This window comes from Pseudophryne corroboree, chromosome 10 (genome assembly GCF_028390025.1).
Source record: "Pseudophryne corroboree isolate aPseCor3 chromosome 10, aPseCor3.hap2, whole genome shotgun sequence".
NCBI lineage: Eukaryota > Metazoa > Chordata > Amphibia > Anura > Myobatrachidae > Pseudophryne > Pseudophryne corroboree.
The window spans coordinates 306,755,207-306,780,357 of NC_086453.1; the positions used below are offsets into that span (position 1 = coordinate 306,755,207).

A 25,151-nucleotide genomic window follows, 5' to 3' on the forward strand; every position below is an offset into this window, starting at 1 on the left:
CCTAGGCCAGGGGTGGCCAACCAGTCAGAGACAAAGAGCCAAAAAATCATGTTAGGTATGTCAAAGAGCTGACATCGAGGCGAAGGCGTGCATATAAAAATGGGGTGTGGCCTTGTGCCTGCTAGGCCTTGCCCCTGGTATAAAATACATTTAAAAAACAAGATCCCCATAAAATAAATCTTTAAAGACAGATCCAACAGAAAATATATTGAAAAAGCCACTTCTTCATAAAAGAATTAGAAAAAGACAGGTCCACATAAAATATATTGAAGAAGCAAGATTCACATAATACCCTTCAGCCAGCATTCTCTTGTCACTTCAGCCAGCACCCTCCTATGTCACTCCAGCCAGCTCCCCCATGTGTCACTCCAACCAGCTCCCCCTTCTGTCACTACAGCCCACCCTCATGTGTCACTACAGCCCCCCCAACTCAACTCGTGCCATTGCAGCAGCCACTTGTGTGTCTTCTGTATGTCTCACCTTTAGTATCTGGCACCCTCAGTTCTCAGTCCCTTTAGTACTGCTGCATGTCTGTCTAGAGTGCAGCGGTTTCCAGATCTGTTGTGGTCAAGTGACTTAGCGTGTCGGGAGCCACCTTTGAATAAAGAAAGAGCCGCATGCGGCTCAAGAGCCACAGGTTGGCCACAGCTGCCCTAGGCAATTGCCTAGTTTGCCTATGCCTATGGCCGACATCCAGCTATTAGCAATTCAGTTCTATTTAGTCATTATTTTTAACCTGGAGAAATACAAATGTTCTGCTGCTTTAACACAGATGTAGTGCAAACAGAAATGACTGTATTATGCTAGAAGAGAAATGCATCTTCATATGGAATTTTTAGATAGATGCACACAGATCTTTGTTGTGTCTCTTCTCAAGGTCTTTTTTATATCAACTATATTAGGTACCAATAGAAATAATGAGCCATAGCAGTGTACGTGTGCAGCAGTGCCGTTTTTAGATGAATGTCATCTGTAGGATTTTATAGAGCAATACATAAGTTGGTATAATACACTGTCTGATACTGTATGAGCAGAAATTGTGGCAATATATTGAATGGCAGTAGTTGAGTCTTGCAGTGAGACAGGACAGAGGTATGAAGCCCAGTGACCAGTATTCAAGATCTGCGGTTGCACTGCCATTGCACTCTATTGTACTCTCTTAGTAAATTGACATTTTGTGGTATATATAGATCTGCTGTTGCATCACAATTACAGTCTATTGTACTCTATTACTAAATTAAAATATTTGTGGCATTTATAGTCTATGAAGATAATTCAGTACAGTGTGATGGACACAAAAAGCCAAGAGTGCAGTCAGGCAAATGCACTTTATGGTCAGTACCATCCGTAGATAAGGACCCCTATAGAGGTGTGCAGAAAATTAAATGTTTGTCTACACCATTAAGCAGTAGAGACGTGCACCGGAAATTTTTCGGGTTTTGTGTTTTGGTTTTGGATTCGGTTCCGCTGCCGTGTTTTGGATTCGGACGCGTTTTGCCAAAACCTCCCTGAAATTTTTTTGTCGGATTCGGGTGTGTTTTGGATTCGGGTGTTTTTTTTACAAAAAACCCTCAAAAACAGCTTAAATCATAGAATTTGGGGGTCATTTTGATCCCATAGTATTATTAACCTCAATAACCATAATTTACACTCATTTTCAGTCTATTCTGAACACCTCACACCTCACAATATTATGTTTAGTCCTAAAATTTGCACCAAGGTCGCTGGATGGCTAAGCTAAGCGACACAAGTGGCCGACACAAACACCTGGCCCATCTAGGAGTGGCACTGCAGTGTCAGACAGGATGGCACTTCAAAAAAATTGTCCCCAAACAGCACATGATGCAAAGAAAAAAAGAGGCGCACCAAGGTCGCTCTGTGACTAAGCTAAGCGACACAAGTGGCCGACACAAACACCTGGCCCATCTAGGAGTGGCACTGCAGTGTCAGACAGGATGGCACTTCAAAAAAATTGTCCCCAAACAGCACATGATGCAAAGAAAAAAAGAGGCGCACCAAGGTCGCTGTGTGACTAAGCTAAGCGACACAAGTGGCCGACACAAACACCTGGCCCATCTAGGAGTGGCACTGCAGTGTCAGACAGGATGGCACTTCAAAAAAATTGTCCCCAAATAGCACATGATGCAAAGAAAAAAAGAGGCGCACTAAGGTCGCTGTGTGACTAAGCTAAGCGACACAAGTGGCCAACACAAACACCTGGCCCATCTAGGAGTGGCACTGCAGTGTCAGACAGGATGGCACTTCAAAAAAATTGTCCCCAAACAGCACATGATGCAAAGAAAAAAAGAGGCGCACCAAGGTCGCTGTGTGACTAAGCCAAGCGACACAAGTGGCCGACACAAACACCTGGCCCATCTAGGAGTGGCACTGCAGTGTCAGACAGGATGGCACTTCAAAAAAATTGTCCCCAAATAGCACATGATGCAAAGAAAAAAAGAGGCGCACTAAGGTCGCTGTGTGACTAAGCTAAGCGACACAAGTGGCCGACACAAACACCTGGCCCATCTAGGAGTGGCACTGCAGTGTCAGACAGGATGGCACTTAAAAAAATAGTCCCCAAACAGCACATGATGCAAAGAAAAATGAAAGAAAAAAGAGGTGCAAGATGGAATTGTCCTTGGGCCCTCCCACCCACCCTTATGTTGTATAAACAGGACATGCACACGTTAATGAACCCATCATTTCAGCGACAGGGTCTGCCACACGACTGTGACTGAAATGACTGGTTGGTTTGGGCCCCCACCAAAAAAGAAGCAATCAATCTCTCCTTGCACAAACTGGCTCTACAGAGGCAAGATGTCCACCTCATCATCATCCTCCGATTCCTCACCCCTTTCACTGTGTACATCCCCCTCCTCACAGATTATTAATTCATCCCCACTGGAATCCACCATCTCAGATCCCTGTGTACTTTCTGGAGGCAATTGCTGGTGAATGTCTCCACGGAGGAATTGATTATAATTCATTTTGATGGACATCATCTTCTCCACATTTTCTGGAAGTAACCTCGTACGCCGATTGCTGACAAGGTGAGCGGCTGCACTAAACACTCTTTCAGAGTACACACTGGAGGGAGGGCAACTTAGGTAGAATAAAGCCAGTTTGTGCAAGGGCCTCCAAATTGCCTCTTTTTCCTGCCAGTATACGTACGGACTGTCTGACGTGCCTACTTGGATGCGGTCACTCATATAATCCTCCACCATTCTTTCAATGGTGACAGAATCATATGCAGTGACAGTAGACGACATGTCAGTAATCGTTGGCAGGTCCTTCAGTCCGGACCAGATGTCAGCACTCGCTCCAGACTGCTCTGCATCACCGCCAGCGGGTGGGCTCGGAATTCTTAGCCTTTTCCTCACACCCCCAGTTGCGGGAGAATGTGAAGGAGGAGCTGTTGACGGGTCACGTTCCGCTTGACTTGACAATTTTCTCACCTGCAGGTCTTTGAACCTCTGCAGACTTGTGTCTGCTGGAAAGAGAAATACAACGTAGGTTTTAAATCTAGGATCGAGCACGGTGGCCAAAATGTAGTGCTCTGATTTCAACAGATTGACCACCCGTGAATCCTGGTTAAGTGAATTAAGGGCTCCATCCACAAATCCCACATGTCTAGCGGAATCGCTCTGTTTTAGTTCCTCCTTCAATGTCTCCAGCTTCTTCTCCAAAATCCTGATGAGGGGAATGACCTGACTCAGGCTGGCAGTGTCTGTACTGACTTCACGTGTGGCAAGTTCAAAGGGTTGCAGAACCTTGCACAACGTTGAAATCATTCTCCACTGCGCTTGAGTCAGGTGCATTCCCCCTCCTTTGCCTATATCGTGGGCAGATGTATAGGCTTGAATGGCCTTTTGCTGCTCCTCCATCCTCTGAAGCATATAGAGGGTTGAATTCCACCTCGTTACCACCTCTTGCTTCAGATGATGGCAGGGCAGGTTCAGGACTGTTTGCTGGTGCTCCAGTCTTCGGCACACGGTGGCTGAATGCCGAAAGTGGCCCGCAATTCTTCGGCCAACCAACAGCATCTCTTGCATGCCCCTGTCATTTTTTAAATAATTCTGCACCACCAAATTCAATGTATGTGCAAAACATGGGACGTGCTGGAATTTGCCCAGATGTAATGCACGCACAATATTGGTGGCGTTGTCCGATGTCACAAATCCCCAGGAGAGTCCAATTGGGGTAAGCCATTCTGCGATGATGTTCCTCAGTTTCCGTAAGAGGTTGTCAGCTGTGTGCCTCTTATGGAAAGCGGTGATACAAAGCGTAGCCTGCCTAGGAATGAGTTGGCGTTTGCGAGATGCTGCTACTGGTGCCGCCACTGCTGTTCTTGCTGCGGGAGGCAATACATCTACCCAGTGGGCTGTCACAGTCATATAGTCCTGAGTCTGCCCTGCTCCACTTGTCCACATGATCGTGGTTAAGTGGACATTGGGTACAACTGCATTTTTTAGGACACTGGTGACTCTTTTTCTGACGTCTGTGTACATTTTCGGTATCGCCTGCCTAGAGAAATGGAACCTAGATGGTATTTGGTACCAGGGACACAGTACCTCAATCAAGTCTCTAGTTGCCTGTGAATTAACGGTGAATACCGGACACACGTTTCTCACCACCCAGGCTGACAAGACCTTAGTTATCCGCTTTGCAGCAGGATGACTGCTGTGATATTTCATCTTCCTCGCAAAGGACTGTTGGACAGTCAATTGCTTACTGGAAGTAGTACAAGTGGTCTTCCGACTTCCCCTCTGGGATGACGATCGACTCCCAGCAGCGACAACAGCAGTGCCAGCAGCAGTAGGCGTTACACTCAAGGATGCATCGGAGGAATCCCAGGCAGGAGAGGACTCGCCAGACTTGCCAGTGACATGGCCTGCAGGACTATTGGCTTTCCTGTGTAAGGTGGAAATTGACACTGAGGGAGTTGGTGGTGTGGTTTGCAGGAGCTTGGTTACAAGAGGAAGGGATTTAGTGGTCAGTGGACTGCTTCCGCTGTCATCCAAAGTTTTTGAACTTGTCACTGACTTCTGATGAATGTGGTCCAGGTGATGTATAAGGGAGGATGTTCCTAGGTGGTTAACATCCTTACCCCTACTTATTACAGCTTGACAAAGGCAACACACGGCTTGACACCTGTTGTCCGCATTTGTGTTGAAATAATTCCACACCGAAAAGGTGATTTTTTTTGTATTTTGACCAAGCATGTCAATGGCCATATTCGTCCCATGGACAACAGGTGTCTCCCCAGGTGCCTGACTTAAACAAACCACCTCACCATCAGAATCCTCCTTGTCAATTTCCTCCCCAGCGCCAGCAACACCCATATCCTCATCCTGGTGTACTTCAACAGTGACATCTTCAATTTGACTATCAGGAACTGGACTGCGGGTGCTCCTTCCAGCACTTGCAGGGGGCGTGCAAATGGTGGAAGGTGCAAGCTCTTCCCGTCCAGTGTTGGGAAGGTCAGGCATCGCAACCTACACAATTGGACTCTCCTTGGGGATTTGTGATTTAGAAGAATGCACAGTTCTTTGCTGTGGTTTTGCCAGCTTAAGTCTTTTCATTTTTCTAGTGAGAGGATGAGTGCTTCCATCCTCATGTGAATCTGAACCACTAGCCATGAACATAGGCCAGGGCCTCAGCCGTTCCTTGCCACTCCGTGTCGTAAATGGCATATTGGCAAGTTTACGCTTCTCATCAGACGCTTTCAATTTTGATTTTTGGGTAATTTTACTGAACTTTTGTTTTTTGGATTTAACATGCTCTCTACTATGACATTGGGCATCGCTCTTGGCAGACGACGTTGATGGCATTTCATCGTCTCGGCCATGACTAGTGGCAGCAGCTTCAGCACGAGGTAGAAGTGGATCTTGATCTTTGCCTATTTTAACCTCCACATTTTTGTTCTCCATTTTTTAATGTGTGGAATTATATGCCAGTATCAATAGCAATGGCCTACTACTATATATACTGCGCACAACTGAAATGCACCACAGGTATGGATGGATAGTATACTTGACGACACAGAGGTAGGTAGAGCAGTGGCCTTCCGTACCGTACTGCTATATATACTGGTGGTCAATGTCAGCAAACTGCAAAACTAAAATGCACCATAGGTATAGAATCTAGATGGATAGTATACTTGACAACACAGAGGTAGGTAGAGCAGTGGCCTTCCGTACCGTAATGCTATATATACTGGTGGTCACTGTCAGCAAACTGCAAAACTAAAATGCACCACAGGTATAGAATCCAGATGGGTAGTATACTTGACGACACAGAGGTAGGTAGAACAGTGGCCTTCCGTACCGTACTGCTATATATACTGGTGGTCACTGTCAGCATACTGCAAAACTAAAATGCACCACAGGTATAGAATCTAGATGGATAGTATACTTGACGACACAGAGGTAGGTAGAGCAGTGGCCTTCCGTACCGTACTGCTATATATACTGGTGGTCACTGTCAGCAAACTGCAAAACTAAAATGCACCACAGGTATAGAATCTAGATGGATAGTATACTTGACGACACAGAGGTAGGTAGAGCAGTGGCCTTCCGTACCGTACTGCTATATATACTGGTGGTCACTGTCAGCAAACTGCAAAACTAAAATGCACCACAGGTATAGAATCTAGATGGATAGTATACTTGACGACACAGAGGTAGGTAGAGCAGTGGCCTTCCGTACCGTACTGCTATATATACTGGTGGTCACTGTCAGCAAACTGCAAAACTAAAATGCACCACAGGTATAGAATCTAGATGGATAGTATACTTGATGACACAGAGGTAGGTAGAGCAGTGGCCTTCCGTACCGTACTGCTATATATACTGGTGGTCACTGTCAGCAAACTGCAAAACTAAAATGCACCATAGGTATAGAATCTAGATGGATAGTATACTTGACAACACAGAGGTAGGTAGAGCAGTGGCCTTCCGTACCGTACTGCTATATATACTGGTGGTCACTGTCAGCAAACTGCAAAACTAAAATGCACCACAGGTATAGAATCTAGATGGATAGTATACATGACGACACAGAGGTAGGTAGAGCAGTGGCCTTCCGTACTGTACTGCTATATATACTGGTGGTCACTGTCAGCAAACTGCAAAACTAAAATGCACCACAGGTATAGAATCTAGATGGATAGTATACTTGACGACACAGAGGTAGGTAGAGCAGTGGCCTTCCGTACCGTACTGCTATATATACTGGTGGTCACTGTCAGCAAACTGCAAAACTAAAATGCACCACAGGTATAGAATCTAGATGGATAGTATACTTGACGACACAGAGGTAGGTAGAGCAGTGGCCTTCCGTACCGTACTGCTATAAATACTGGTGGTCATTGTCAGCAAACTGCAAAACTAAAATGCACCACAGGTATAGAATCTAGATGGATAGTATACTTGACGACACAGAGGTAGGTAGAGCAGTGGCCTTCCGTACCGTACTGCTATATATACTGGTGGTCACTGACAGCAAACTGCAAAACTAAAATGCACCACAGGTATAGAATCTAGATGGATAGTATACTTGACGACACAGAGGTAGGTAGAGCAGTGGCCTTCCGTACCGTACTGCTATATATACTGGTGGTCACTGTCAGCAAAACTCTGCACTGTACTCCTCCTATATAATACTGCTGGTTCCCAGTCCCCACAATAAAGCAGTGTGAGCACAGATATATGCAGCACACTGAGCACAGATATGGAGCGTTTTTCAGGCAGAGAACGGATAAAACTGGTGGTCACTGATCAGCAAAACTCTGCACTGTACTCCTCCTATATAATACAGCTGCTCCCCAGTCCCCACAATTAAGCAATAAGCATAAATATTTGCAGCAACATTAATAAACGGAGAGGACGCCAGCCACGTCCTCTCCCTAACATTTCCAATGCACGAGTGAAAATGGCGGCGATGCGCGGCTCCTTATATAGAATACGAATCTAGCGAGAATCCGACCACGGGATGATGATGTTCGGGCGCGCTCGGGTTAACCGAGCCATACGGGAGAATCTGAGTATGCCTCGGACCCGTGTAAAATGCGTGAAGTTCGGGGGGGTTCGGTTTCCGAGGAACCGAACCCGCTCATCACTATTAAGCAGTAATGCATGCAGCCATTGGCGTATCGATAATGGATGCAGTGTGCAGTGAAAAACAATAATATGGTCTAAGGCAACCTTTAGAATATAGAGAAAGATTCTATAACTTTCTGTTCATCAATATAAACTAGGGGTACTTGTCCCCTACAGCATACATTACAATATCCTTCAATATAAAATCACAAGTAAAAGAAGAGAGAAAAAGAAAAAGAGACCCTTGTTGGGAGCACTCACTCTTGGAAACGATGGTGGATTAGATAATACTTGATAAGTTGGGTATTTAAAACGTAACTTTTAATTGTTTGTAGGTAAAATAAGAAGTACACCCTAAATTGTTGTTTAAAAATGTAATTAGATAAACGTGAAACATTGGTTGCGAATTACCGCTGTGAATATATAGGTGAAAACATATATATATAAGGCCAAAAATTGCAAAAAATGCGGCATAAATTATGGCAAAATCAAGGACTGTGCCCACCAGGTATTGTGTTTTAGGTTAGTGCAATAATCAGAGTATTGCCGTCAAGTAAAACCTACAACACCAGGTATTCCTTAGTGGTCAACCACCTAAGTACTGACCAGGCCCAACACCGTATTGCTTCCAAGATCGGGCGAGATTGGGCATGCGCGGTGTGGTATGGTAGTAGATTTCGGTTTGAACAGCTGGTATGCAGCTATTGACTACCCCACAGACCTGGTTATTGAAATGGGCAGATGATCTCTTAGAAAAGAGACATATGTTTGACCATCATTGCACCGAATTGTATTCCAAATATATAGGTATACGAAGGTTTAAATCATATGGTCAGTCGGTTTTGCCAAACTGAGCCGCCTGCATGTTGCTTTTGATTGTGTGTGCTATGCAACATAAATCCACAATAGATTTTTCACACGTGGTAGGGCATAAATGAACCCTTATTGTGCTGATGACATGCCAACAGGATTAATACACATTAATTAATGAAAGTAATATAATGTCACTAAAGCTGAAGCTTACTCAAAGATATCTTTATCAGCTGTACAGACAGACTGGCAGATAGGAAAATAGGGAATGTATTTCCAGAGACACAATCCCTCCTGCCCACACTTAGGCTAAATGAATCCTTAGAGCCTAAAGTACCGCATGCTGTCTTTGTGACAATCTTGTTGCCAATAAGGAAACCACTAATAATGTATACACTGAATGTCCACAATAAATCAATCAAGAATGTGGCATGACATTCAGTGTGTCAGCCTGCGACTGTGATCCCATTGCAGTAACAGTGGCTCAGGCATCTCACATCCTGCGGCAATACTGCTTTACCATAAAATTACCCAGAAGCCTGGTATTTGACTGCTCTGCGAGAAATGTTGCATCTTTGTTCACAGTCACTGTGACTTTTTAAGCCGCTGGTAGTTGTATCAATACAAATCCAGGAGGCTACGACCTTTGTATATTCTTGCACAGTGACTGAATACACATTCACAGCCATGACAGAATCAGCATGGAACTCTGAATCATGCCCTGTATATATTCCCAGATGCATGCAGCTCTTCACATGCACCGTTTTTCCATGCACTTTTCTTATGATTAATTTGCGCCTATTTTTCTTCCACATTTGCATTGGTATTTAGTTTTATTTTTATTTCTCGCTTTAGTCTGCTGGCACCATGTAATGTATCCATTGAAAATAATATTTGTATATACATAAACATCCTCAGCAACAAAAGCTTGCCCACTGTTCTTTTTACGGTATCTCAAAGTTTTACATAGCGCTTTTAAATACTGCTTCAAACGCCACAAACCTTCACCATCTTACAGCTGGAATACCCTATGATATTGATCAACTACTGTGTACCAGTGTAAAGAACTTTCGGAGAGGTCTACTTGTCATTGGTGAAGCAGTGGCAGCAGTAAGTGTCCACTGTACAGGAGTCCCATCAAACTCATGCTTCTATCTAGAACTTTCCTCCCCCTCCCCAGCGGTCTAACAATGCCAGTAAAAGCCCCCAGTAAAATGCTCATGCAGAGCCAGAGCTGGATTAAGGGCCATCATCCCAGGGCCCCCCCACACAGGGTAATCTGACCCTGCAACTCAGACAGCAGCATTTGCTGCTCAGGCAGCAAACAGAGCAGACCAGAGCGGCTTCTGAATCCCCTCATAAGCGGGGAGAAGGGATTCGGGAGCCACTCTGCACTGCGCTGTATGCAAACTGAGCAGTGGCAGCCACTCTCCATATTGCAGGTAAGTGCATGGGAGGTGAGGGACTGGGGAGCTGCTGAGCCCTGCGCTATATTCAGTCTAAGCAGTGGCAGCCCCAGTCCCAATTGTAGGGTCAGAAAGCATGGGGCTTAGTACCTGGGTGCAATGGAGGTTGGGGGGTGCTTGAGCTGGGGTGCACTGTGGCCATATTGGGGGGACAGGGATGGGGGGTGTGGACAGGGCAAGGGGTCATTTTATCAGAGGGGGACCCCACAATGTAGTTATCCAGGGGGCCCCTCAAGCCTTAATCCGGCCCTGTGCATAGCCGGCATAGACATATCACCCAAAGTGTATACAGTTTAGCTTCTCAGGCTGCCCCCACTGCTGTGTCTGGGTGATGCCATATCAAGATAGCATAGCATAGTGTTTGTTAAATAGATATAAGCTGCAATACCCATAGATGTGTCTGGGGATGGCAGAAAGCTGTGTCTATAGAAGGACATCAGTGGAATCTCTACGGTATCTCTCATGTTAAGTAGGACAAAGCAGAAAATAGGATTTTAATTACCTACCGGTAAATCCTTTTCTCGTAGTCCATAGAGGATGCTGGGGTCCATATTAGTACCATGGGGTATAGACAGGTCCACCAGGAGCCATTGGCACTTTAAGAGTTTAACAGTGTGGGCTGGCTCCTCCCTCTATGCCCCTTCTACCAGACTCAGTCTAGAAACTGTGCCCGAGGAGACAACATACTTCGAGAGAAGGAAATACACATATAGTGGCGAGATTGATACCAGCTCACACAACAATGCAAATCCGGCCAACATGCCGGAAAACTCAGCAACAGCTGAAACAGTACTGAAACAGTGAAGAACGCAGAATTCACCTAGGAACCAGGCAGAACCGAACTAAATAACCACTGCAGGAAAACGAAGCGCTGGGCGGGCGTCCCAGCATCCTCTACGGACTACGAGAAAAGGATTTACCGGTAGGTAATTAAAATCCTATTTTCTCTTACGGCCTAGAGGATGCTGGGGTCCATATTAGTACCATGGGGATGTACCAAAGCTCCGAGAACGGGAGAGAGAGCGTGGAGGCTCCTGCAAAACTGCTTGACCAAACTTGAGGTCATCAGAGGCCAAAGTATTGAACTTGTAAAACTTAGCAAACGTGTTTGACTCAGACCAAGTAGCTGCTCGGCAAAGCTGTATAGCCGAGACACCCCGGGCAGCAGCCCAGGAAGAGCCCACCTTACGAGTAGAGTGGGCCTTACCAGATTTTGGACATGGCAATCCTGTTGTAGAATATGCATGCTGAATGGTGAACCTGATCCAGCGTGAAATCGACTGCTTAGAAACAGGACACCCAATTTTCTTGGGATCATAGAGGACAACCAAAGAGTCAGATTTTCTATGACGAGCAGTCCTCTTCACTTAAATCTTCAAAGCCCTCACATCATCCAAGGCCTTTGAAGCAATTGAGGAGTCAGTAGCTACTGGCACCACAATAGGTTGGTTGATATGAAAAGCTGACACAACCTTAGGAAGGAACTGTGGACAAGTTCACCCTATCTTCATGGAAGACCAGATAGGGAATTTTACAGGACAAAGCCCCCAATTCCGACATGCTTCGAGCAGAAGCTAAGGCCAACAAAGTGACCGCCTTCCACATGAGAAATTTTATTTCAGCCTCCTGTAGAGGCTCAAACCATGCCGATTGTAGGAACTGTAATACCACATCAAGATCCCAGGGTGCCGTTGGTGCCATAGGGTTTTTTTTACTAGAGGTGTAAAAAAGGGGGAAAGAAGACTAAATCTTTTTCTGGGGCACACTTTATGAATATTTTGGTTGAATAGTTATGAAATTAAAACAAATTTTATTAATGAAAACTTTTATTAAAATACTAGGCTTTGGTGCAACATATCTTGATAAGCCTGGCTAAACAGCCAATATTAGTGCGAAAATATAAACCAATATTAGTATCCGGTTACCCCTTACATTACCTCTACGTATATCAATAAATCTGTAGGGGGGGTCTGGTCGCTCAGATCACCACCACTCAGGGAAGCAACTTATATAAATGAATTAATGTTGGAGTTTACATGTACTCCGTTTTGTTGCTCTGTTCATCAAACACAATGAAACAGATTGTGTATGTATCCCCTCACAATTATATGTGTGAGTGACACTGCTGCCCCTTCAGAGACAATCTCATCCCTTGCCACAAATGCTGTCAGAACAATATTGTAATAATCCACTAAGTGTGCTTTCTTAGTTTTAGATCATAGTGAAATCCATAATAGAAAAAACATGAATCATGCAGCTTGCCCTTACTGCCATGTAAATTCTCAAATATTGGATGAAATATTGGATGAAAATACCATTTGAATTTTTCAATGGGGCTGACAAAGCTGGCAAGCCTGATTTGAAGAAACGTTGAGGTGGGATAGTTTGAAACCCAGCCGGTACCCCCTGGATACTATATCTTGTATCCAAGGGTCTAGGCCAGATGACACACAGACGTGGCTGAAATGCCAGAGTCTTGATTCCACCTGAACCACCTCCAGACTGTGCGGTCCACCATCATGCTGAGGGCTTTGAGGCACCAGAAGCAGGCTTCTGGTCCTGGGAACCTGCAGGAGCAGGCTTTTTGGCTTTGGCAAGACCACCTCTGAAGAAGGTGTGAGAAAGCTTGTTCTTTCTAGTCCTCGCGGGACGAAAGGACTGTGATGTGGTGGGAGTAAAAGGCTTCTTCGTATCCAGTGCAGCTGAAGGTAGAAAAGGAGACTTACCCGTGGTATCCATGGCAATCCACGAATCCAGTGCCTCCCCAAACAGAGCCTGGCCTGTATAGGGTAGGCTCTCCACACTTTTCCTGGATTCCGCGTCCGCAGACCATTGGCGCAGCCAGAGACCCCTGCGAGCCGAGACGGACATGGAGGAGATCCCTGCAGCCATGGAACCCAGATCCTGTATGTCCTCCTGCAGAGTGATTGACCGCTTGGCTATAGCTTTAGAAATCCATGCACAGGCAATAGTAGGCCGCAGTATAGCCCCTGAAGCCGTGTATATGGATTTGAGCGTAGCATCCACCTTGCAATCTGCCGGGTCCTTCAACGTGGTAGATCCCGGGACTGGTAAGACAACATGTTTTGACAGCCTGGAGACAGAAGAGTCAACTATAGGCGGAGACTCCCATTTTTTTCTATCGTTTTCCGGGAAGGGAAAAGCAACCAGGACCCTTTTAGGGATCTGTAATTTTTTCTCTGGGTTTTCCCAGGCTTTTTCAAATATAGCATTTAATTCCTTAGATGCCGGGAAGGTGAGAGGGACTTTCTAACTACAGATGTAGCCTCCGTTATCTTGACTGTTTCTCTGCCTAGACGGACGTTTAGTCACGCTAAGGCGATAACTTAGCTTGCTGAGTTTAATCATGGGCAGGCGCGTTTAGGCGATACTAGATACTCAGCATGCATTACACATCTCCACCACTGGGTGGCTAATGCTCCACCAATCCAGTACTTTCGATCGTACTGTATAGTGGCGGACTTATCTACAGCTCTGGCAATTGGTCAGTGATGACTGTAATGTTAATAGATGGTGACTATGCGATCGAGTCCGGTGTACCATAATGTTCATAGACCTCGCTTATCCCTATCGACCCTGTGTATTTTAGCTAGGGGATTATGATGCTCCTTCAGCATTGCCCCGTGGCCTGCAAAACTTATGCCATCTCTCACTCTATATCCGAGCGCTGCCACATTGTGGGGGTTCAGGGGCGGCGGACATTTTGCCAGTGTGCTATGCGATCGAGTCCGGTGTACCGTAATGTGCCTAGACCTCACTTATCCCTATCGCCCCTGTGTATTTTAGCTAGGGGATTGTGATGCTCCTTCAGCATTGCCCCGTGGCCTGCAAAACTTATGCCATCTCTCACTCCATATCCGAGCGCTGCCACATGGTGGGGGTTTAGGGGCGGCGGACATTTTGCCAGTGTGCTATGCGATCGAGTCCGGTGTAACGTAATGTGCATAGACCTCGCTTATCCCTATCGCCCCTGTGTATTTTAGCTAGGTAATTGTGACGCTCCTTCAGCATTGCCCCATGGCCTGCAAAACTTATGCCATCTCTCACTCCATATCCGAGCGCTGCCATGTGGTGGGGGTTCAGGGGTGACGGACATTTTGCCAGTGTGCTATGCGATCGAGTCCGGTGTAAAGTAATGTGCATAGACCTCGCTTATCCCTATCGCCCCTTTGTATTTTAGCTAGGGAATTGTGACGCTCCTTCAGCAATGTCCCATAGCCTGCAAAATCTGGGCTGTTACTTGCTCTGTAGCCGAGGGCCTCCATGGGGCAAGGAGTCACAGGTTGTAGCCATTTCTATTGAGACTGCCATGCTACAGAATTGTATGTGTACCGTACGGTGCATAGAACCTTAACAGTAGAACCGCTCCTGCAGCTTTGCGCTGGTTTATGTGAATAAAAAAAATAAAGTGTCTGGAAAAAACTAACATGCATTCGTACTTTAGGAATCGAACCCGAGTGTGTGTGTGTGTGTGTGTGTGTGTGTGTGTGTGTGTGTGTGTGTATATATATGCAAATTGTGTCAGGTGTCTCTTAGAATTTAAAATGTGGACTCAGCCTTTTTCTAAAATCAATATTTTATTGTAGATGTATTTTTTCTTTAATGGTATTACAAAATGTAGGTGTGAATATCTACATTTTGATTATGTCATCTTTGTGATCAGGTTTATTTCTGTGGATAAATTATAAAAAGTGCTAGATAGACACAGCCTGTGTGTGAATAATGTGAGTAGCTGATTGCTAATCAGGAGGATTTTCCCTGAATTAGAACAGGTGTGCTATCTCTGCTAGGGGAAAATCAGCATATAAAAGGACCCTCTGTGAGTAAAGGGAGTACCGCCTATGGAAGAAGTAACTGGATGTTACGAAACGAGTCTAGGACTCCCAAACTGAGTGACAGCTGAACAGAGTTGACCCTTGTCCGGCATTTCGAAAACACCCGGCACCCGCTAGCCGCTGATCGTGAAGGCATAGTAACCTTCTTACCAGTGCCGTGGTGGACAGTGTTTTGGAGGCTGGATCGGCTTTGCACCTGACTGCTTTTACCGGGAGTATTAGGAGTGACAACCCGCCCGTTGAAGTTGCCTGGCGGCTCACACGGAAGCTCTTAACCAGCGTATATACATTCAGCAGCATAGACAGAAGCCGCCAGCCGTTTTCAGGATACCGATCCAGTCTGCAGGTAATTAACCATCAGCTAAACAGACCGTGCAATCCCGGGGACGCTCGGGCTGCACAAAACTCCTCATTCCTGCAAATAGGTCCCATATTACAAGCACAAGGGACAGAGTGAGTAATTTTACCTGTAACCGTTTGATCCCGATATACACAGTTATCTGGATATAATTATTGGTGACTTTTAGATTCAATTAGCCGGGTGCAATTTATTATAGAGGAATTTAGTCCTCATTGAACTTTTGGCTCAACTCCTGTCAGTCTGGACATTTTTACAATTTAGCACACTTAATATATGTGAGCAAAAATTGATAATTCAGTATTGGATATTTATTGATATATTAGAGGGTGTTGTGATTACACCAGGTCTTAAACATCACGTACTATTATTTTTATATATGTTTATGTTTTTTTAATAAATATTTTTAAAGTTGAGACTGGTGTGGAATATTCAATTGGCGCTATAGCGCGACCTCTTATACTAATATAATCTTATACTGTTAATTTGAAGCCAATATAGACAGGCTTCTGAGGTCTAAAAAAATAGAACCATTTATATTTGGTCACGAGGTGACAGATTTTAGATAAATATCAACTATATGTTTATATGATTTTTGCGCCATCAGGTATCTATTCTTTTTAAGCATTAGTAAAGTAGTCCTTACTATATATTTCAGTATTGTATTTTACGCAGTGGCGTGCGGTGAGGTCAATGGCTGGTGAGGCACTGCAGCCATAATGTCTGCCGAGTCCTTCTGACAACCCCTACCACCGCGGAGACGATGCCTTCTACTGCCCGAGCCAATGCCCTCTACCGCCGCCATCCCTGATGCCCGCTACCCCCACCACTAATGGCCACCGCCCCCGCCGTTGGCTTACAAAATCGTCCACCATCAACTGCCCAGGCCCCCCGCCACTAATTCACATCTCAGTCCAATGCCGCTGCCAATGCCCATAGCCTGCATGCTCATAAAACTTGTGATGAGCCAGCGGCTAATATACTGTAAATTTTTATAAAATAAATATTAGTGTTTAGGACTGGGGAGGGAGTGGGAGGAGGACATGAATGCAATTTTGTTGTACAAGGCTTCCATTAACTTAATAGCGCTGTGAGTGCGGTGCTATTAAGTTAATGGAAGTACTGGACAACAAAATAGCCAGCAGTGGGTGACAGAGAGATGGTGATGCCAGGGAGATGGTGACAGCAGTGGGTGACAGGGAGATGATGATGCCAGGGAGAGAGTGACAGCAGTGGGTGACAGGGAGATGGTGATGCCAGGGAGAGGGTGACAGCAGTGGTGGACAGGGAGATGGTGATGCCAGGGAGAGGGTGACAGCAGTGGGTGACAGGGAGATGGTGACGCCAGGGAGTGGGTGACTGCAGTGGGTGAAAGGGAGAGGGTGACAGCAGTGGGTGACGGGTAGAGGGTGACACCACCGAGAAGGTGACAAGAAGAGTGTGACGCCAGCAAGAGGGTGACAGGGAGTGACGCCACGGAGAGGGTGACAGCAGTGGGTGACAGGGAGTGACGCCACGGAGAGGGGGACAGCAGTGAGTGACAGTGAGTGATGCCAGGGAGAGGGTGACAGCAGTGGGTGACAGGGAGTGACGCCACGGAGAGGGTGACAGTAGTGGGTGACAGGGAGTGATGCTAGCGAGAGGGTGAAAGGGAGTGATGCCAGAGAGAAGGTGACAGTAGTGGGTGACAGGGAGTGACGCCAGGAAGAGGGTGACAGTAGTGGGTGACCGGGAGTGACGCCAGTGAGAAAGTGACAGCAGTGGGTGACAGGGAGTGACGCCAAGGAGAGGGTGACAGTAGTGGGTGACAGCCCCCCCCCCCATAATAAAATATGGATGGTGCGCGCCTTTGACCCATGCCAAAAATAAAAGGGTGTGGCCTCATGGGGACAGGGCATGGCCACACAGTACCAATTCAAATTACAACACACAGTAGTGCAATATTATTCATATTACACCGCATGGTAGTATCCCTTATTCACTTTGCAACACACAGTGGTGTCCGTTGTTCGCATCACACCACACAATAGTGCCATTCATCAGGAGACAGTAGTGAAACAAGAGGAGACTGGAAGACTAGGGGGAAATGGGAGGAAGATGGCGAGATGGTAGGAAAGAAGGGGTAAAAAGTAGTAAGACAAGGCTTGACTGGAAGAACTTGTGGAGATGGTAGGAAGGATGAGTTGTGCATTTGGTCTGTGAGAAGGGCTGAGCTATATGAGGGGCTGAGGTTGACCAGTGTGCATGGGGGGGGGGGGGTGAGAGAAGGGGAGAGCTCTGTTAGGGGGACTCGGGAGAGCTGTGTAAGAGGGAGTGAGGTGTATTGGGGGTGATCTGAGTAAGTGTGAAGAGGCTGAGCAGTTAATTTACTGGGGCTAATTGTCCTGCCGGGGTCTATCTAATCAGCCCCGATAAGGCGGCGCGTGCCGCAGCTTCTCTGAGATTTTGTTTCACTTGCCTCTGGCAGGCGAAGCAGAATTCCTGGAAACAGCTCAGTTTTCGTCCGAAAACTGAGCTATTTCACACAAAACACACAGGTTTCACTGAGCCTGTGTGTTTTCGGGAGAAAGGTTTTTTTTTTTTTTTTTTTTACAGGTGATCAATCTGGATAGCCTGTAAAAAAAATAAAAAAAATAAAAATCGGTGAAACATCAGGAAAAAAAGTCAGAAAAATGGCAGTTTTCGGCCATTCATCGGACCCGATGTTTTACCGGGGATAATTGGATATCCCCGTTAGTGAGAAGAGGCTGAGGTGTGTGTGTGTGTGTGGTGGGGGGATCTGTGTGACAGGACAGAGCTGTGTGAGGGATATATACTGTATTAAGTACTTATATTATACATTAATATGGGGCCCCGAGGCGGTATAGTTCCTGTGGGGTCTATCTGGCTCTGCCACCTATACATTTTATATGCTGTCACACACTGCTTTCATTTACCTTTGGTTGGCTGTGGCTGGGGGCAGTTCCTCCAGGATGGCAGGTTCCTTCTGCAAGTTATTTCTCAAGGGCCAACAAGAGTGCAGGAGGCAGAGCCGGCAGGGAGAAGAAGATGAAAGGAACCAATAACAGCTGAGGCCATGTATAGCGTGGTGGGTGTGCTTAGACAGGAACTGTCTGCACTACTCTCCCAGAGGCTGCTGCCTCTAGTTTCATACAGTTTGTGTAGTGTGCGACGCAGCTTAGGACACAGAGGTGTCAGCAGACGGCAGCGGTGGGGACCCCTGTCCTGTGAGGAGAGAGGGAGAGCAAGTACTAGCGCAGCTGAGCCAATTCAACTTCTGCGCATGCGCAGAACCTATTTCCCAACATTGCCTTATCGGAGCTGAGCCCTTATCGCGGCAGCTAGCCAGGCAAAGGAATGTGCTTTGTGTAATATTTTTAAATAATTACTAAGACGTGTGTCAGAGGGAGGACCTATGAGTCTGAGATATTGGCTTCTTATTGGGCATCCCAGCTAGTTTTCATCCTGGACTGTGGGCGGACCATGCAGTCCCGGGACAAACTGCTGCATTGGGCAACATCCAATAAATGGTGCCCTTAGGGTGAATATTTTACCTTACCTAGGAGAGCTGCTTTAAATGGAGATGTAGTGAAAATGTCTACATTTACAAAGTCAACACTCATAATGGCGAAATCAGTTATGAAGGGTTTTGGACCTGTACAGAGTCTTCAGAATTTGCCACCCGTGACTTATTCTAACAGGAAAACAATGTGCGCAGAACCGCGTAGATGTGCCCTGCTGTGCATATTTCACGGTTAGCAAACAACTGTTACATTATATCTGGAGGCAAGTTTTAAAACAAGACACGACAACAACAACAAAAAATGTTTGCTGTGCCATCGAAGGACGTCATTTTATGGCCGTTCTGAGCAGACCTCGTCCCTTTAATTATTTCTGTGAACAGTACAATCAGCTCTGCAGTCGGGTAGAACTTGCACAGCCCTGAGCTTAGTGAGGCTGTCACTACAGAACAGGTGTATTCAAGCCCTCCGGATCTGAATAAAACAAAAACCCACTCACATTTGCATAAGGGGCGTGGCCACGCACTCCGCGATTAGGCCACGCCCCCTGAACTCACAGAGCGCAGAACAATGGGGTAGTTGCTAGCAATAGGGGGAGGGCCCCCCTGCATTCAGTGCCCTAAACCCCCCCCCCCCCCCCCCCCCCAGGTATAATCCAGCCCCGCTGATGTGCACACTCACACTGAGTGGTTTGAACTGCCGCCGGGGAAAGGAGTTGCGGTCTGCCTGGGTGGTCCTGGGCAGACGTGCCCTGTGCTGGTCTTCCTGCCGCCTCCGGGGACAATGCTGCAGCTGCTGCCTGTCAGACTCCCTCCACCAGGTGATTCACGCCATCCACCAGATCCAGCCGCTGCTTCCCCGCTTATGAGTGAGTGGACAGCTGATCCAGCGCTGGATCCCCTGTCCAATCACAACTGCCTCGCTGACAGGGGCGTGCTTTGATGTGGGCGTCCCTGTCAACGAGGCACTTGTATGAGTGCCGCTTTGCCCTCTTTTTTGAATGGGCTTTACAGCCCACTAGCTGGCTCCGCCCCCCGCTTTATCCCCGCACCCATTGTCAACGGGAGGCACTGCTATCAGTGCATCCCAAACTAGTTTAATGCATTAAAATTATTAGATTAATATGAACAAGATAATTATGACACAGAAAATGTGTCATAAGTATCTTATTCATATTATTTCAATCATTAATGACAGGGGAGGCACTGCCTCCCCTGCCTCCCCTGACTGCACGTCCCTGATTTTACGGGAGACCACAAGCATGCGCAGTGGTGATTGTAAAAAGCGACATCTGGTGGATGATCGCAGGTATTACACGTAAAGGTAACGCCAAACGCTCTGTCTGCCTCCGTGCGATTGGGCACACCTCTCTGTGACTAGGCGCGCCTCCCTGCGCCCCGGTAAGCTGCGTATGCTCGATCGGAACTAACGCCTCAGCCAGTCAAGATAACGGAGGCTACATCTGTATCCGTGAAAAAGGCCTCCTCAACCTGCTCAGGGGGTGTTTCAGAAATATGTAACACATCCCGCATGGCCTCAATCATCAACTGCACCCCCTTAGCAAGTGATGCCGTCCCCCTCGACACACCCCCATCCCCATCTGCTGTGTCAGAATCGGTATCCGTGTCATCCTGCATAATTTGGGCAAGAGCACGTTTGTGAGAAATTGACAATGCACCACAGGGGGCTCAGAGGGAGCAGTATCAGACCATACTGCCATAGAGGACTGCAATACCTGAGTTGCATGCTCAGTCCTTGGAACCCTTTCAGAAATCTGAGAAATAGCCTCCCTAAGAGAGGCTAACCACTCCGGTTCTCTAGCTGGGATCTGCGCTACAACAGTACAATCCTGATTACATGGTATGGGATCTTCCTGAGAAGATAAATCCTCTGCAGCCTATGAGACAGAGTCTCTAGACATGTTTGCTTGTACACCCCACATACACACGGGGTATAGGGTAGACAGAGCTTCCCCCCCAAGAATGGCAGAGAGACACAGAGATTGGAGCCAACCCACACACAGCGCTATTACAGTTATAGGGAGACCCTTAACCAGCGCTGACTGTGTCCCTTAATAGGTGACACAGTCTATTTATACAGCCTCTCCTTCCCTTCCCTTCCACAACCCCCTGGTACCGTACGGATAGCTGGAGGTGCTCTGGAGGGACTGCTCTTCACAGGCAGCGTGGATGCAGGAAAATGGTGCTGAAACGCTGCTGGGTCCACTCTGAGGAGAAGCTCCGCCCTCGTATTAGTGCTGTCTTACCACTCTTAAGATTATACTGCCCTGAGGAATTTTGGTGCTGGCTGAGATCCAGGGACCCCGACAGGCGGTGTGGTCAGTATAGGATGTAGGCGCCGGCTCAGGGCGCCCCTCACAGCGCAGCACTATGTACCACTGAGCTCCGGAGCGCAGTTAGTACTGCGCTCCTACCCTGTAGCCGCCATCTTCACACCCCGCTTGCTAGGGGGGTCGGTGACTCACTCGCCACAACTTCAGCTCTGCAAGGAGATGGCTGCATGCTGCTGGGGTGAGCGTTCCCCTGCGGCGGGGAGCGATCTGTCCCCTCTGGAGCTCAGTGTCCAGTCAGCGGAGACAGTGGGTCAGACCCCGCACTGCTCCCCCCCTCAGTTACTCGATTTAGGGAGGCTGTTGCCAGCAGCCTCCCTTTAAAATAAAAAACTCTAAAATAAACTTATACTAAGAAAGCTCTGTAGATCTCCCCTAGCTGTGACCGGCTCCTCCGGGCACATTTTCTAAACTGAGTCTGGTAGGAGGGGCATAGAGGGAGGAGCCAGCCCACACGGTTAAACTCTTAAAGTGCCAATGGCTCCTGGTCTATACCCCATGGTACTAATATGGGCCCCAGCATCCTCTAGGATGTAAGAGAAATACAGTAACCCCTTTATCTGGCAATAAAAGTTAGGTAAAGGGGTTATTATTGCTTGATTAATACAGTAGATCTTTGAATGAATAGAAAATATTCCTTTTGGCTATTATCAAAAAAAGGTCAATGGGGCAGCTAAGCAATACTCCGCTCATTGGCTACACTGACCAACAATGGTAAGAGTTGTTTTACCACTTGCCAAGACAGGGAATTGTCAGTCAGTTGCCTCACCAGCTCCTGCATGCATAAAGAAGCTGGAAGCCCAACTTGCATGTAAGTTGTCAAGGCTGCAAGTGCAGGTAGGACATAACTTGGACAAGAAAAAACAGGTGCTACCTAAACATGTTGTATACAATCGGATTGCTGCTCACTTACCGATTATGGGATTAAATAAAATCAACAGTCTCAAAATACAGAAACAATTATTGGTGTGTCCCCGGGGTTCCCAGAGGGTGTAAAAATATGCAGCACAGCATACTGTACAAAGTAGTTTTCCAATAATCAAATAGGTCAGTAGATTTCAAACAAGTGACACAGTATCCATATGGCTCCTCTGTATAGTAGCAATAGAGCATAATTGGTATTAGATAGTGGCCCTCATTCTCAGTTGATTGCTAGCTGCTTTCGTTCGCAGCGCAGCGATTAGGTATAAAAGCGGAACTTCTGCGCATGCGTATGGTGCGCAGTGCGCACGTGCGACGTACTTTCACAAAAGCCGATGCAGTTTCACACAAGCTCTAGCGAAGCTTTTCAGTCGCACTGCTGGTTGTAGAGTGATTGACAGGAAGTGGGTGTTTCTGGGTGGTAACTGAGCGTTTTCGGGGAGTGTGTGTAAAAACGCAGGCGTGCCAGATAAAAACACATTAGAGCCTGGGGAAACGTAGGTGTGGCTGGCCGAATGCAGGGTGTGTTTGTGACGTCAAAACAGGAACTAAACATACTGAGGTGATCGCTAGCTAGGCGTAAGTCTCGAGCTACTCAGAAACTGCACAATCTTTTTTTGTAGCAGTGCTGCGAACTTTTCGTTCGCACTTCTGCTAAGCTAAGAAACACTCCCAGAGGGCGGCGGCTTAGCGTTTGCACTGCTGCTAAAAGCAGCTAGCGAGCGATCAACTCGGAATGAGGGCCAGTGTGAGCACATAAAGTTCTACAGAGGCACTTTCAGAAACATCCCTTTTAGAAGGGGATTAACCTGCTGTATATGTCTCCCACAGACTGGTGTCTCAGATACCGAATACTCACAATTAATGGTAGCTCACAGACGCAGCTGCAGCTTGATGCAGGTAAGAATTCTAGTCTTGCACTGCCGTCAATAGGTGCACCAACAGAAAGCAGGTAGCCATGCTGTCAGGTCCCGGAGAGCCCAAAAGAAAATCCCTAATGCAGTTTCTTGGCTGCCCCCCCCCCCCTCCATTTTCCAATCAGGGTACACCCCCCCCCTCACTTTTTTATTTCTCTGCATTCCCTGCTGTCAGTAGTTATAGGATTAATTTATTATATTTAAGTAAAGTGCTGTTTCCAGGTGAGAATCCAGCCTTTCAGTAAGCAAGGTGAATGTCATGGGAGATATAAGTCCCTGGCTGAATGTACCCTTTAATATTCTAGGAAGAGGCATCACAATAAGTAATTAAACTTTATACCATTTTTTGAGAGATGTGTGCAGACCCCAGTGTTTTGGTTTTGGTTCTAAATCATCATCATGTTTTGGTTTTGGGTTTGGTTTTGCATCTGGGTTTCTTTACAAATCAATAAAAAGAATATAAGTCAATAAAACAACTAAAATCATGTAATTTGGAGATGTTTTTGCTTGTATAATATTACATCAATAGCATTAATTTCCAGTCAATTTTGCCCACCTCCCCATACACTCTCTCCTGAGTGAAATGGCACCTGAAATCCTGAGGAAGGGACATATCTACAGGGGCGCCACAATGTTATATGGTTGGGTAGAGGGGTGAAAAAAAATATTGGTGCTCCCCCAACAATTACACCAACTCTCCCCCATGCGTGGTGAGCGCTTACCACCGGATCACAGCGGAGACTCCAGTCCTGCTTTGGAAAGTCTGCCACCGCAGCGCGGTGCCCCATGTCCTGTGTCCTGGTCGACTTTTCACACAGATGCATTACTGGAAGGAGACGGGGATGTCCCAGCATGCTCAGCATGGCCACGCCTCCTCCCAGTAATGTATCTGTGTGAAAAGCCGGCCAGGACACAGGACATGGGGCAGCACGCAGCGGCGGCAGACTTTCCAAAGTGGTACTGAAGTCCCGCCTCTCCACGGTGATCAGGCGGTAACCAATCCCCCTCCCCAGCACCTGCACCTCTGCTATGTTGGAGGGGGGGCATGCTGCCCCCTTGCCACCCCACATTCCGATGCCCCTGCATAGATACAATCCAAAACACAATATTCAGTATTTAACTCTGAGTTCCGAGTTTGAGGGAAGACCCGAACCACTCCAACTGGACACTCCAATTGGATCCGAGCTGGGACTGGAATCTACTCGGATCCATCCAAGTTTGGGTTTGTTTGGTTTTTGACAAAACCAAAACACTCATCTATACTTTTTTATAATTAAATAAATTGCAATGTTCACAATTTATTTTTATAAAGCATTTTTAGCAAACGTTTCTGGCTGTTCCTCTTAAAAACAAAGTGATTCCATATGCTTTCTATCTAGTTCTTGATTCTAAAAGTAAAGCCCTTGTAAAATAAAAATATGAAGTATCTACTCGTATAAATGGAAATGAATAGATCACAATTGCACAGCTCAGAACAGCAATTACAAAAATATCTGCATCCATTTTAATCCATCATGTGACTGAAGAGATTTGGCTGAAAAGCAGAAGACAAAACACCTCCAGAATCTCAATGAAACGCGTAGAAATGAGAGAACACTCATGGCATAAACCAGTCTGTCAGACACAATTCACACGAATACCTCACAGGAACTGGTTATTGATCCAAACACAGGTGATTGCCCTTTTCTGAAGTGAGAAATTAATTTACTTTTTCACTTTGGAAACAGAAATAGAAAATGTGTTTTATTTTTGTTTGTCCTCTGCCAAATCTATAAAATGCATAGAAGTGTTTTATTAAATTGTGTGTTCAATAAGCGAGGAGAGTCGTTAGGAAGCAAAGTTCCTGTAACAAA

General features: G+C 46.5%; 1 pseudogene; it reads right to left on the reverse strand.

Moving 5' to 3' along the window:
- Positions 1 to 8,656: 8,656 nt before the first annotated feature.
- LOC134968348 (5S ribosomal RNA) lies at positions 8,657 to 8,775 on the reverse strand (annotated as a pseudogene).
- Between the last annotated feature and the right edge of the window lie 16,376 nt (positions 8,776 to 25,151).